We start from the raw sequence: 12005 nt of genomic DNA, 5'->3' as shown, positions 1-12005 counted from the left end.
TCTCTCTTTCTTATATTTATTTTAATTATAGATTGTGTATGTTTTAAAGACATCTCGAATTAGTGTGTTTTAAAACACCCCAAATCATTTGTGGAAGCCAAAGAGGGTCTAAACCAGCACCATTCAACAGAACGTTGTCCATGACAGAAATGTTCGGCGTCTGTGCTGAACACTGGTGGTAGCCATTAGCTACCTAGTGCAATCGAAGAACTGAATTTTTAATTTTATGTAATTTTAATTAACTCAAGTTGAAGGTTAACTAACTGCCTGTGGCTAGTAGCTGCCATATTGGACAACACAGGCCTAGCCATTTATAAGTAAACAAATCCTTCTGAACATCTGAAAAGGGGTCCTTCTCAAGATTAAATGTTCTTTTTTTTTTTACATGATTGATTAACTTGGAAAAATCTTTTTATATAATAAGGAAAAATTATTATACTGTATTTGTAGACTATGGAATTATAAGGAAGTTTAAACCCCACTTATTTATAAAAATAAGTAAAAATTAACCAAGTACTTTCTATCTTCTGGAGCTTTGATAGTTCCACTATTAATTTATATACCAATTTTTAGTAAATGACTGAATGTGATTGGCTAACCATCAGAACTAACTGATAATTCTTATTTTAAACAAGACATTTATTGAAACTTTTATTTATTATATATATATTATTTTTATTTATTTATTAAAAAAATAAATTTCAGACCCATTTCTTGATCTGGGTGGTGTTTACCCAGGGACTCCCTTTACAACTGTTTAAATGTTCTTATATATTCTATGCACTTTTCTGTATCTATGTTAACTTTTGGAATAAAATACAAAAAAATGAAGATCAGTCTCTTTCACGTTTAAAGGCATAATGTGATGAAACCGTAAAGTATCCATTTCATAGACTGATTAAGGAAAATTCACGGAGAGTCTAAAAATAAACCCAACAACCAATGGGAATTTATTCTATAAGGAAAGTAGCAGTTCAAGTTAGTGGAGGGGAACTATGAATTGCTTAACAGATGGTGATGGGACTATTCTTATATATTTAGGATAAACTATGCATTTGAATTTACATTTACTGGGCTCAAACTATTGCATTGGAATCCACATTTTTCCCAATGGGGTTTTTATAATGAATGGTATTGGGTCTACTGTTTAGCTCCTCAAGATCAAATTGTGTCACTTAAATGTGCATTTATATTCCAAATATTTAATTTAAGAGAAGAACTCAATACCACATTTCCCCAAGAAGTCCCTGTAACATTCAATTTTAAATAAAGCTGAAGAAAGGAGAAAATCTCAAAAGGTTATAAAGCTGGAATGTGGTAGCAAACGAAAGTGACTAAAAACCCCTATATTTTAAAAGCTATTTGGGGAAAGAAGTTTATTAATCTTAAGAAAAATTTTTCCACTTTTATCTGCAGATTTTAATTTCTTTTCTTGAATTTTAATCTTGGTAGGTTAGGATCTTTTCCTTAGTTGTGCCCCTCAAATTAATTCTAAGTAGATCAGTGTTTAAAACAGAAGAAAATGAAGTAAAAAAAAAATAGAGAATATTGGTGAGAAGTTTTTATAATTTTTGAGTGGAAAAGGTCTTTCTGATTATAATGCTAAACTCAGGAACCACAAAGAAAAATAATCATAAATTTGAGTATAAATTTAAGAAAATCTCTGGCAACAAACTTCCTAAACTAGAAGCACCAACTTAACAACATAATGACAATCAACAGCCAGATTTCCGTAAGACACAAAGAGCTTCTTCTTCTTTTTTAAATATTTATTTATTTTTGAATGAGAGAGAGAGAGAGAGAGAAAGAGAGAGAGAGAGAGAGGAGCACACATGGCTGAGGGGAGAGACAGAGGGAAGAGAGAATGAAGCAGACTCCCCACTAAGGGCAGAGCCGGCCTGGAGGTTTGAGGCAGCGCTCGATATCATGACCTAGAGACCGTGGCTTGAGCTGAAATCAAGAGTCAGACGCTTAACCGACTGAGCCACCCAAGACGTCCCGTAAAGAGCTCTCTCAAATTATTTTTTAAAATACTAATAGAAAAGGAGCAAAGTGTCAAAACAGGCAATTCACATAGAAAGGAACACAAATGGCCAATGAATGTAACATATTCAATATCAATTATGAAAGAGATTCAAATTGGAAAGAAAGATCATCATTTTGAAGGAAGTATAATCCTTTCAGTCACCCTACAGAACTATATTAATGTAGATATTTCTTCCTTAATTTTAACCTTAGTATGTGTATCCTTAGCAGAATTTTGGATGAATAAATGTTCTCTGTGAACCTGACCTCTTCACCAATGAGAGTGGCTTTAATTTTAAAGATTTTTTTAAAAAAAGATTTTATTTATTTATTTGACAGAGACAGAGACAAGCCACAAGCAGGGGGAGCAGCAGGCAGAGGGAGAAGCAGGCTCCCCACTGAGCAAGGACCCCCCCCCCCAACCCCCGCAATGTGGGACTTGATCCTAAGATACTGGGATCATGACCTAAGCCGAAGGCAAATGCTTAACGACTGAGCCACCCAGGTGCCCTGGGAATGGTTTAAAAAAAAAAGAGAGAGAGAGAGAGAGAGAGAGAGACACTATTTAGTGCTTATAAGGATGTGGGGCAATTGGAATTCTCAGTCATTGCTGATGGAAATGAACTGCACAGCCACTCTGGAAAAAAAAAGTTGGCAGTTTTTGTTTTTTTTTTTTAATATAAAGTTAAACATATACCAACCATATAATTCAGGTTTTTACCCAAGAGGACTGGCAACTTTTGTTCATACATAAACTTGTACACGAATGCCAAAAACTGGAATCAATGCAAATGTCCTGCAACTGGGGAATGGATAAACAAAGTGAGGCACCTCCACATACTGGGATACAATTCAGAACGGGATAGAAGGGAGCAAATGACTCGTTTGCGTAGCAACATGGATGAAGCCTTGCGCAAAGTGAGAGAAGCCAGACTCAGAAGACTGCATTTTTGTATGATTCTAATTATATGACATTCTGGAAAATGCAAAATTATAGGAACAGATCAGCGGTTGCTAGGGGTGAATGTATGGGAGGGGTCAACAGCAAAGGGGCAGGCAGTTCAAGAAAATCTTTGGGGATGAGAGCGCTGTTCTGCATCTTCGTCATGGCGGCCCAATCATGTGCATTTGTCTGACTCACAGCAGAAGACACCAAAAACAGTGACTTTGACTGTATATGAACTTAAAAGGCGAATGAAAAGCTGATGGCTTTCTAAATTAAATATTGGATTGAGAACAAAATAACGTCTTTTTTCTCTTTTCTTAGATTTGGTTATCTATGCTCTTTTTGGGGAGAATTTAACTTCTAGATTGATGCATAACATACATATAAAAGGGCACAGATTATAAATGTGCAGTTTGATTATAAATGTCACAATAGTCGTGCACCAAACTTACCATCACCTGGATCAAGAGATAGAACTTCATCAGAGACCCCTCTTCTGTCTCCTTCCTTCTTTCCCAGAAGGAGCCAATATTCTAATTTCTAACACCATAGACTAGTTTTGTCTGTTTTTTAATTTCATGTAAATAAAATCAGGCAGTGTTGAATTTTGCACTCTTACTAGGCTTAGTTATATTTCAAACTAATTTTCTATATAACTAAGTATAAATATGCCACGTAACAATAAGGAGACTGGACTAGATAATCACTATGATTTCTTCTAGTTCTCAAATTTGGAGTCCGTGAGTCTAGAAAATTGTGTAATATTTTTTGTTTGAAATATGTTTTTGGCCAACCAAATGAACCATCCTTTTTTTTTTTTTAAAGCTCATCTATAGGCATTTGGAAATGAACACCATACTGGTTTTTTAGAGTCTCCAGAATTATATTTTTCTCCAGTATTATATTCCCTGGTATGCGTAGACATTAGTCGTAAAGTTGGCCTGATATACTGATCCTGTCATGTGATACATCCTTGGTACTTCACCACATGATGATCTATGAATTTTTCCTGCTTTGTTCTTTTGAGATCATGCTTGACTTTCACTCAGCTATATTTAAAGCTGTGGGGAGGAGAGACTTCTTGAAAACATGGTACTGAAGTCTGCTCTAAACTTGAGAATTTGGAAACCTCCAGTAAAAGTAAATCCATATGGCAGGTCAAGCCTCAGCTTGATTTCTGCATGGTTGGGTCCAAGATCCTTATGAATTGGTTTAAGTTTGTGTATGTGTGTGTGCATGTGCGCACGTGTGCACGATCTTGTAGGTGCTCTTTGTGGCGTAAGTCAACTATGCCAGTCTTTGTTTTTGTTATTCTTTCCAGTGAGAGAACCTGGAGTATCAGTTCTGAGTTTCTGGGTTGGGACAGGTTTTATTTTCTTAGCAGTAACCAAGCCACAAAAGGGAAAAACAAAACAATCTCTGACAATTAAAAAATGTCTTGCAAAATAATATCAATAGCAAATATAACTTTTAAGGGTTCAGTGTGTTCTCTAACTCAAAGCCTAAGCTAAATATTACACGCTTAGATCTTTTTTCACAAAGCCTGATGGACCAGCTGCTTTTTCCATTGTTGGAGTCAACCACAACCACACAGCTAAAGTCAAGGGTGTCCCCTGGCTTGGTGTGACCAGCAGGACCACCAAAACCATGGATTCCTTGGTCATTATAGCTCAAAAATGCTCCAAGGACTGGCTTTTGTGAATAGTGCTCAGCCAGAAGACTGTTCCATTGTGTTCCCTCATTTCCCCTCTCCCACCTTTTTGTGTTAGACTTCTAACCCTGGGTTTCTTGCCTTACATATAAAATGTTTTGTTGTTGTTGTTATTTTCTGAGTTGGAGAACATGGCAGAGTTCACCATATAATTTAAACCATCCCATGGGACTCCATAAAAGCTAGAGCTAAGGGTCTATAGTTACAATTAGGAAATGCTGGTGTTGGAAGTCTACTTCTTTTCATTCAGCATATGAGTTATTGTGTTCAAGAAGATTCTTGGCTTGCTGAAGGTCCCATTGTTAATTAGTAGCAGAGGAAGGATAGTATCTAGGAAGCATTCAAGTTTCTAGTCAAGCACTCCTTTCCTGTTTTACTTTTTATTCTCCCAGAATATACAGGTATGTTCGGATTACTGCTATGGGCACATGTACATTGGGGTAGTGTCTTGGAATTTTAGTTAAGATATTTAAAGGGATTTATTGGACCACAGAACTGGCTAGTCTGAGAGAGGATGGACTTTAGACATGGTTTAATTTTACAGCTCAATGATGTCTTCCAAGACGAGGCATTTTCCCCCATTTTTCCATTTTCCCATGTAGCCTTCCATGGTGTCATTTCTTCATGGTCATAAAATGGTTGCCATTAGCCCCTTGGTGTTCATGCCTCTTTGTCAGGATCCAAGGCATGAGTGATGGGTCATTCTGGAAGCTCCCCAGAGACCTCACCAAAGAGCTCTTCACATCTCAATGGTCTCAGGGGCTGATGGGTCATTCCTGGACCTGCAGCAGTGGTCAGGGGACCAGGTTATGCTGACTAACTTGACCCCAGATCATATGTATTATTCTGAAGTCACATTCCTCTAAAACATGGCCTATAGCATTGGGGGAAATGCAGACAGTGGAATGGAGGTAGTTGTCAAGAAACAGAAATGTGGGTAAGGGGGCAGGCCCAATGCTTACTAAGGTTGTAAATGCCAGAAATCAACCAGAACTAGCTTAAGTACAGGGTGGGAAGGAATTAGGCAGACACAGGTGTGTCTCATGGAACCCAAGGATGGGGAAGAGTGCGGTTGGGGGAAGGGTCAGGACTGAAGAACCCAAGAGCCATCAGACACCAAGTTGTGACTTCTCTCTTTCTCTCCTTCCCTCTCCCCCCTCCCCCCCCCCCACTCTTCTCCCTCTCCTCTTTCACTCTGGCTTTATCTCATCACAGGAAGCTTTTGTTTTTTTTTTGTTTTGTTTTTTCCCAAGATCTTATTCATTTATTTGAGAGAGAGAGACAGGGAGAGAATGAGTGGTGGGCAGGGGCAGAGGGAGAGAGGGAGAGAGAGAGAGAGAGAGAAGCAGACTCCCTGTCGAGCAGGAAGCCCAACGAGGAGCTTGATCTCAGGACCTAGAGATCATGGATCATAGGACCCAGAAAGCATGACCTGAGCCGAAGGCAGACACTTAACCGACTGAGCCACCCAGATGCCACTTATCACAGGAATTTTAGTGTTTATGTGTAGACAATCAGATCCTGCGTCTCAGTGCAAAAGATGGCTAGCTCTCACCTCCTGATTCTGCCTTCAGTCACATAAACAGAGACTGGGTGGCCGTCTCTGATTCCCATTTCCTCATTCCTGGAAGAATCTGTTCTGGCAAGCTCGGGTGGGCACCTGCCCTGACCTAGGCAGGACATATATTGGTCTAGAGAAGGCTGCCAGGACCCACCTGGGTGGTGTGGGGCAGGATGGGGTACAGGGCGGGGCTGGTGGATCTTTAGAGAAGCCAAGCCAAGAGGGCACCCCAGAAGGCCCCACTAGTGGAGGGATTTTAGGCCCTGGTTGATGGTTGACCTTCAAGGAGTGCGTGGTCCTGGGGAACGGTGGATGGGGAAGTGCCCGCACAAGGCAGACTTCTCTCACTGGTTGCCACATCTCCACTGGGCTGGAGTTCTCAGGTCTGGCGTACAGAGAAAGAGACAATGCGGAGTGGGAGGGGGAAGTGAGGGGGAAGAGGCAGATGGCAGGGGTGAGAAAGGAGAATCCTTGCTTCTGAATAATTTCAGAAATTTGGGGAAATTCTGCTTTACCACCATGAACCTGAAAAGAGGTATTTGCTGCATCACGGGCGAACTGCTGTAGCGTGTGACGCTTAGGCTGGCTGTGTGGCTGACCGCTCGTCCACAGCGATCTCATCCAAACCCCAGATCTCTGAACTGCTGGTCCCCGCTGGAGCTGGGGAGCCTCCTCCCCAGAGAGTGCCTTCCCTGGGGTTCTCAGACTTAGGTGTCCTGCTCTGTTTGTTTTGGACAGCCCCACCCTTTCCTCCGGGAGGGTGAGTCACCGGCTGGGGTGGCGGTGTCTGAGGTCTGAGAGCAGAGTCAGACACGCCTCTTATGGGGGCTTGAAACTGTCGATTGCAGCGAGGGGTCATTTTGACCTCACCGTAGAGGACAAGGCTATCAGAGAGGGTTTTTTTTCTTGTTTTTCTTGTTTTTTTGTGTGTGTGTTCTGTTTTACTGTTTTACAACTTCCTCCTAAACCTAGAACAATAGCCTTATAAACGGGCAGGAAATCTTACGTGTGTCTATTGCAGGGAAGGGGAAGTAAATAGACGGGTTGGTGCCTTTTATGTTATCTCACTGAATACCCGCCCTGGTTGTTCAGTCTGCAGACTGAGAAATCCCAAGAGGCTTTCACGCCCACTGAAGTCAAGCTCCGAGGAGGAACCTGAGATGATTTTAGGGACCTCAGCCTAGCGGTGGGCATGTGCAGGGTGGGGGGAGAGGAGGCTGAGGTTCACCAAAGTCTGAGGGGTTAAGAACACAAACAAACTGCAAGCTACCCTCTTTAAGGAAGGAATGCTAAAAGCCGAAGGAGGCTGACGGCAGAGGAGGGAAGGAGATCAGAAACAGGAGAGAAGGATGGCTGCCTTTGTAAGCCTCAGCCGTGAACTGATTGCTTTGGATACTTGTGACCCACAGCATGGGCTGGGCGGGGATTTTTTTTTTTTTTTTTTTTTTTTTACATTCATGATACATTTCATCCCAAAGCTACATTCTGAGGTAGGCAGTATCCCCATTTTGTGAATGAAGAGTGCGAGGCTCAGGGGTGTCCTGCCAGTAAGCTTTGGAGCTGGGATAGATTCGGACTTCTGATGCCTTACTTGGTCTGTCTTGTACTCTCTCACTTCTTAGGTCTTTATCATCTCCCTTTATTTTCACAACTGCCTGGAGAACACAGATATATTCATTTCTACAATGCACAGGAAGAGATTCATATGTTGACATGAGCCGACTCCATATTGTGTGTCTGGCTCTGCGCTAAGTTCCCCACACTATTATACCCCTTCACATTCACCCCAATTCCAGGGTCCTCTAGTTTAAAAGTGGGGAATCAGAAGCTTCGAGAGGCTGAGAAACATACCCCAAGCCTCACAGCCAGGAGGTGCTAAGGCCTGAGTGCCCAGGAGGGAAGACCTACTCCAACCCGGCCTCCTTCCGCAATCTGCCAAGGGCGTCCACGCAGGGTCATGGCCGGGCCTCGAGTGCAGGCTTACCCGCCTTCCAAGCCCAACAAGTATACTGCATGATCTTCTTCACCACGCCCAAACCCAGCTCATTCAATTTACTCAGCTCACAAATATCTAGGGCATCCGTATGAAGTGCTAGTTTCTCTGCAAAGCGATAAGGAAGAAAACTTGCACAAAATCCGCGTCTGTGCTCAGAGAACTCACAGGCCATGGGACAGCGGGACAGTGATTCTCATGCTATGCTACGGTCAGTGCTGTGAGGGGTGTGGACACCCGCCTACCAAGCCTGAGAAGCATCAATGTGTATGAAGGTTTTTCTTGCTGAGCCACTGGGCACAGCAGGCTCAGGCCTAAGAGCCTACAGTACTTTTAGGAGTTCATGAAGACATCTGAATGTTTTTTAAGTCAAAAGAAAAAAAATCACTTTCAGGTTGAAGATTTCGTCTTAATATATAATGTTCATCTTTACACTAATGCAGTATATAGACATATAATATATAATATAAATAATGATTGCATGTAAATATATTATATATAGAATGGAGAAGGGGCCAGAAAGGCCTAGCACCAACAAGTTATAGTATGTCCCTGCTTAGATGAATGCATTGTAAGGTTAAAGCCCTTGCCTGGGTCTTGGACCGGGTTCCGCATGAGCTATGTGACATGTGACGTGTGCCCTTCAGCACAACCTCCAGGTCTGCTAAGAGCAGTCTGTTCATTATCTACTGAGGGCGTAACCCAGGTTTGTGTGGTTAGCTGATGTCCATAGCTGAACTGGGCTACTCAGCAGGGACCAGCTGCTAATGACAGGGGTCTGGGGAGGGAGGCCTTGCCAACACATTTTCATCCCATCCTCCTCGTTCTTGGAAATATTTTTAAAAACCTTAAAAAGCACTTTTTTCCCTTTTAAGAACTTTGCTTACGTTTTTTTCTCTTGAGGCAGGATGTTTTAAGGGTAGAATCTGGTTAGGCCTTTACTAGGAGGAAGTAGGCAAGAAAGAGAGGGAGGCGCCGGAAGCTGACTTCCCAGGTGTGGAATGCACAATGGTGTGCTTGTGGGGGTCCCTGAGGAAGTCCACCCAGGAAGGTAGAACTTAGAGGTATACCACAGTGATACTGCTCTTAAGCATTACAAAGTCTGAGGCTCTCTTTCACACAAAGCAAACCAGAACACAAAAACCACTTCTGGAAGGATAACGTCGGCTAACAACACCCTACCATCCTGACAGACAGCCTTTGCTTCGGCTCTTGAGATATGCGAGGGTTCTGTCTGGAGATACCCAAGGAGGCTACTTGGATTCACTGGCCTAGTGAGGGCATGGGACCCGTCTAGCCAGAGTACCTCCCAGTGTTTTGGAAATAGGTGAGTTGGGTTGGCCCAAACCGACATGACTAATGGCAAAGGTTACGAGGGTTTGGGTCAACTTTCTATGACCATGAAGAGAAGAATCATTGTCTGTCCTTGCTAGGAAACTGGCGTGTGCCCAGTTTATCCTTAATATGCGTTGCTAGGGGTATTCCCAACAATAATTAATAATTAAGGCAATAATTCATTTTTGGATCTCCTGGAGTTTTGTTTTTTCGTTTACTCAACCATTTGCTTGCATGACAAGAATAAAATTGAAATCCGATGAAGTCATCCACTACTTACTCATTACTGTAACTTAGTGGCTTCCTGCTGTTCTGGGGAGAAAGACTAAAATGTTTATTTAGTGGCTACAAGCCCCTTCCCGATCTCTGTGCCACCCAGCTCACTAGCCTCCTCCCTGACCCCCAAGTCCCACTTGAGACTGACCCCCTGTCAGTCTCTGACCCCCAAGTCCCTTTGGGGCTCTGTTGTGCCCTTGGGTGACCCAGACCTGCTTCAAGCTCCTCAGATGCATTTGCACCAGGAAGGAACATCGCTCCTGGATTGTTCTTCCCTCACGCTTTACTCCCTGTGGACTCTGTCTCACCCTTTCGATCTCTGCTCAACTACTGCTTACGTCAAGATGCTTTTTTAAGAAATGAATTAATTTATTAATTAACTAATTTAGAGAGAGAGTGCGAGCACAAGTGGGGGAGGGGCAGAGGGAGAGAAATCTTAAGCCGACTCTGCCCTGAGCATGGAGCTGGATGCCGGACTTCAATCTCACGACCCTGAGATCACGACCTGAGCCAAAGCAACCAACTGTGCCACCCAGACACCCCATTACTTCTAGATGTCTTTCTTGACCTCTGTGATGCGATCCAATGCTCTCAACATTGTGCTCTACCAAATGCAATGTTCTCCTGAGGAGTCCCAACTCGTTTGGTGATTCACATCAGTCTTTCCAACTAGATTCCCCATCCCAAGGGCTGATGTCACTCACCTTTGTATCTCGCTCAATGCCTGGAGTACAACAGGTAGTTAATGACTCTATATTGAATAAGTGATGAAGATGAACGCAAAAGAGATCAGGGCAAAACATTACTAAAATCTACAAATCACTTCTTTAAAGGAGAATAGGCTTATAGCTACGATACCGACATTATTCATATAACACACAGGCTTTCTGGCCTTTTTTTTTTTTTTTTTTGAGAATCCCATAACTAAACCTCACATACAAAATGATAGATGGCTATTATGTTTTTTTTCCTTCTCTGTATTTTTCTTAAAAGAAGCAAATGGAACTTTCCAAATATCACTGTATGATTGGAAAAAGTGAAGCAGTCTGTAGTGCCATGTTGGGGGGAGGAGGGGAAAAAGAAGGGGAAAAGGTCCTGAAAAGGGCTTATGTTTTCTAATCAAAGTCAGATGTAGAGCTGATTTTATGTTGCTTGAGTAACAAACTTCATTTTCTCCATTAGTGGTCTGGTTCAACATAGGATGTTCAGAGAAAGTCCCTTGAAGATAAGAGGGTTCTTTTCATGCCGTAGGTTTTATACCCTAGCAGTCTGCTCCCTCTGGCTCTCAGCAGAACAGAAACAAACACTTGGGGCAGACCTCAGACAACTTTGAATAAGAACCTGCTTGAGAAAGGTTTCCCTTACAAGCTAAATGTTACATTTCCACTCAACAGAAAGGTACTGCTGTGTGGCCATAAAAATCTGGCCCAAACCCTGTAACCTTTGCAGCTAGCCATGTTATTTTTGGTTCATGCCAACATGGATCACAGCTGTGACTCAACAGAGCCACTGAAGCAAGAATTCAAAGAGTTTAAAGAACAGCAAACTCAGAAATGACTTTTTTCTTCTTCTGGTGTCATTATGCAACATTTCTAGTAGTTTACCTTTTCAAATTTACCAACTCCCGTACAGATGAGCTCAGTTGTTGTTTGGCAAATGAAATCCTGAGTTGCGTCAGCACGCTTCCCCAAATCCCACTGCAGGCTGGGGATGATGAAGCTTTCCTTTCTGGGATGTTTGTTTTACGTAAGTAGTGACTTACTTTTCAGAGGTTAAAAAAAAAATCTATGTTGATGTATTTCTGCCTCAAATAAACCAAAAATAGGATTGGGGTTTGATTTAAATGTTTGTAATTCCCTATTGGAAGAGGACAGAAAGCCCCTATCAACGGGTTCTGTTTTGGGATTTTCCTCAATTTATAGGAATTCAATGAAGCCATGAGCTCGGAGCTTCCCAATTGGAAAGCAGGCATGAACTTCAGTAGATGGTTTATTCGTATATTTTTCAACGTCCTTTAGAGTTTGGACTTCCTTGTGTTAATTACTCCTTAAACTTGAGGCATATACCTGTCTTCCATTGGAGGGCACCTAGGAAAGGGGACACAGAAGAAACTTGTCCCTTATCTACTAACTACAATTTTTAAGCTTTGTAGTTAGAC

This window comes from Lutra lutra, chromosome 6 (assembly GCF_902655055.1).
Source record: "Lutra lutra chromosome 6, mLutLut1.2, whole genome shotgun sequence".
NCBI classification, from domain to species: domain Eukaryota; kingdom Metazoa; phylum Chordata; class Mammalia; order Carnivora; family Mustelidae; genus Lutra; species Lutra lutra.
The sequence above is the reverse complement of the archived record's forward strand: the minus strand, read 5'-3'. Positions refer to the sequence as shown.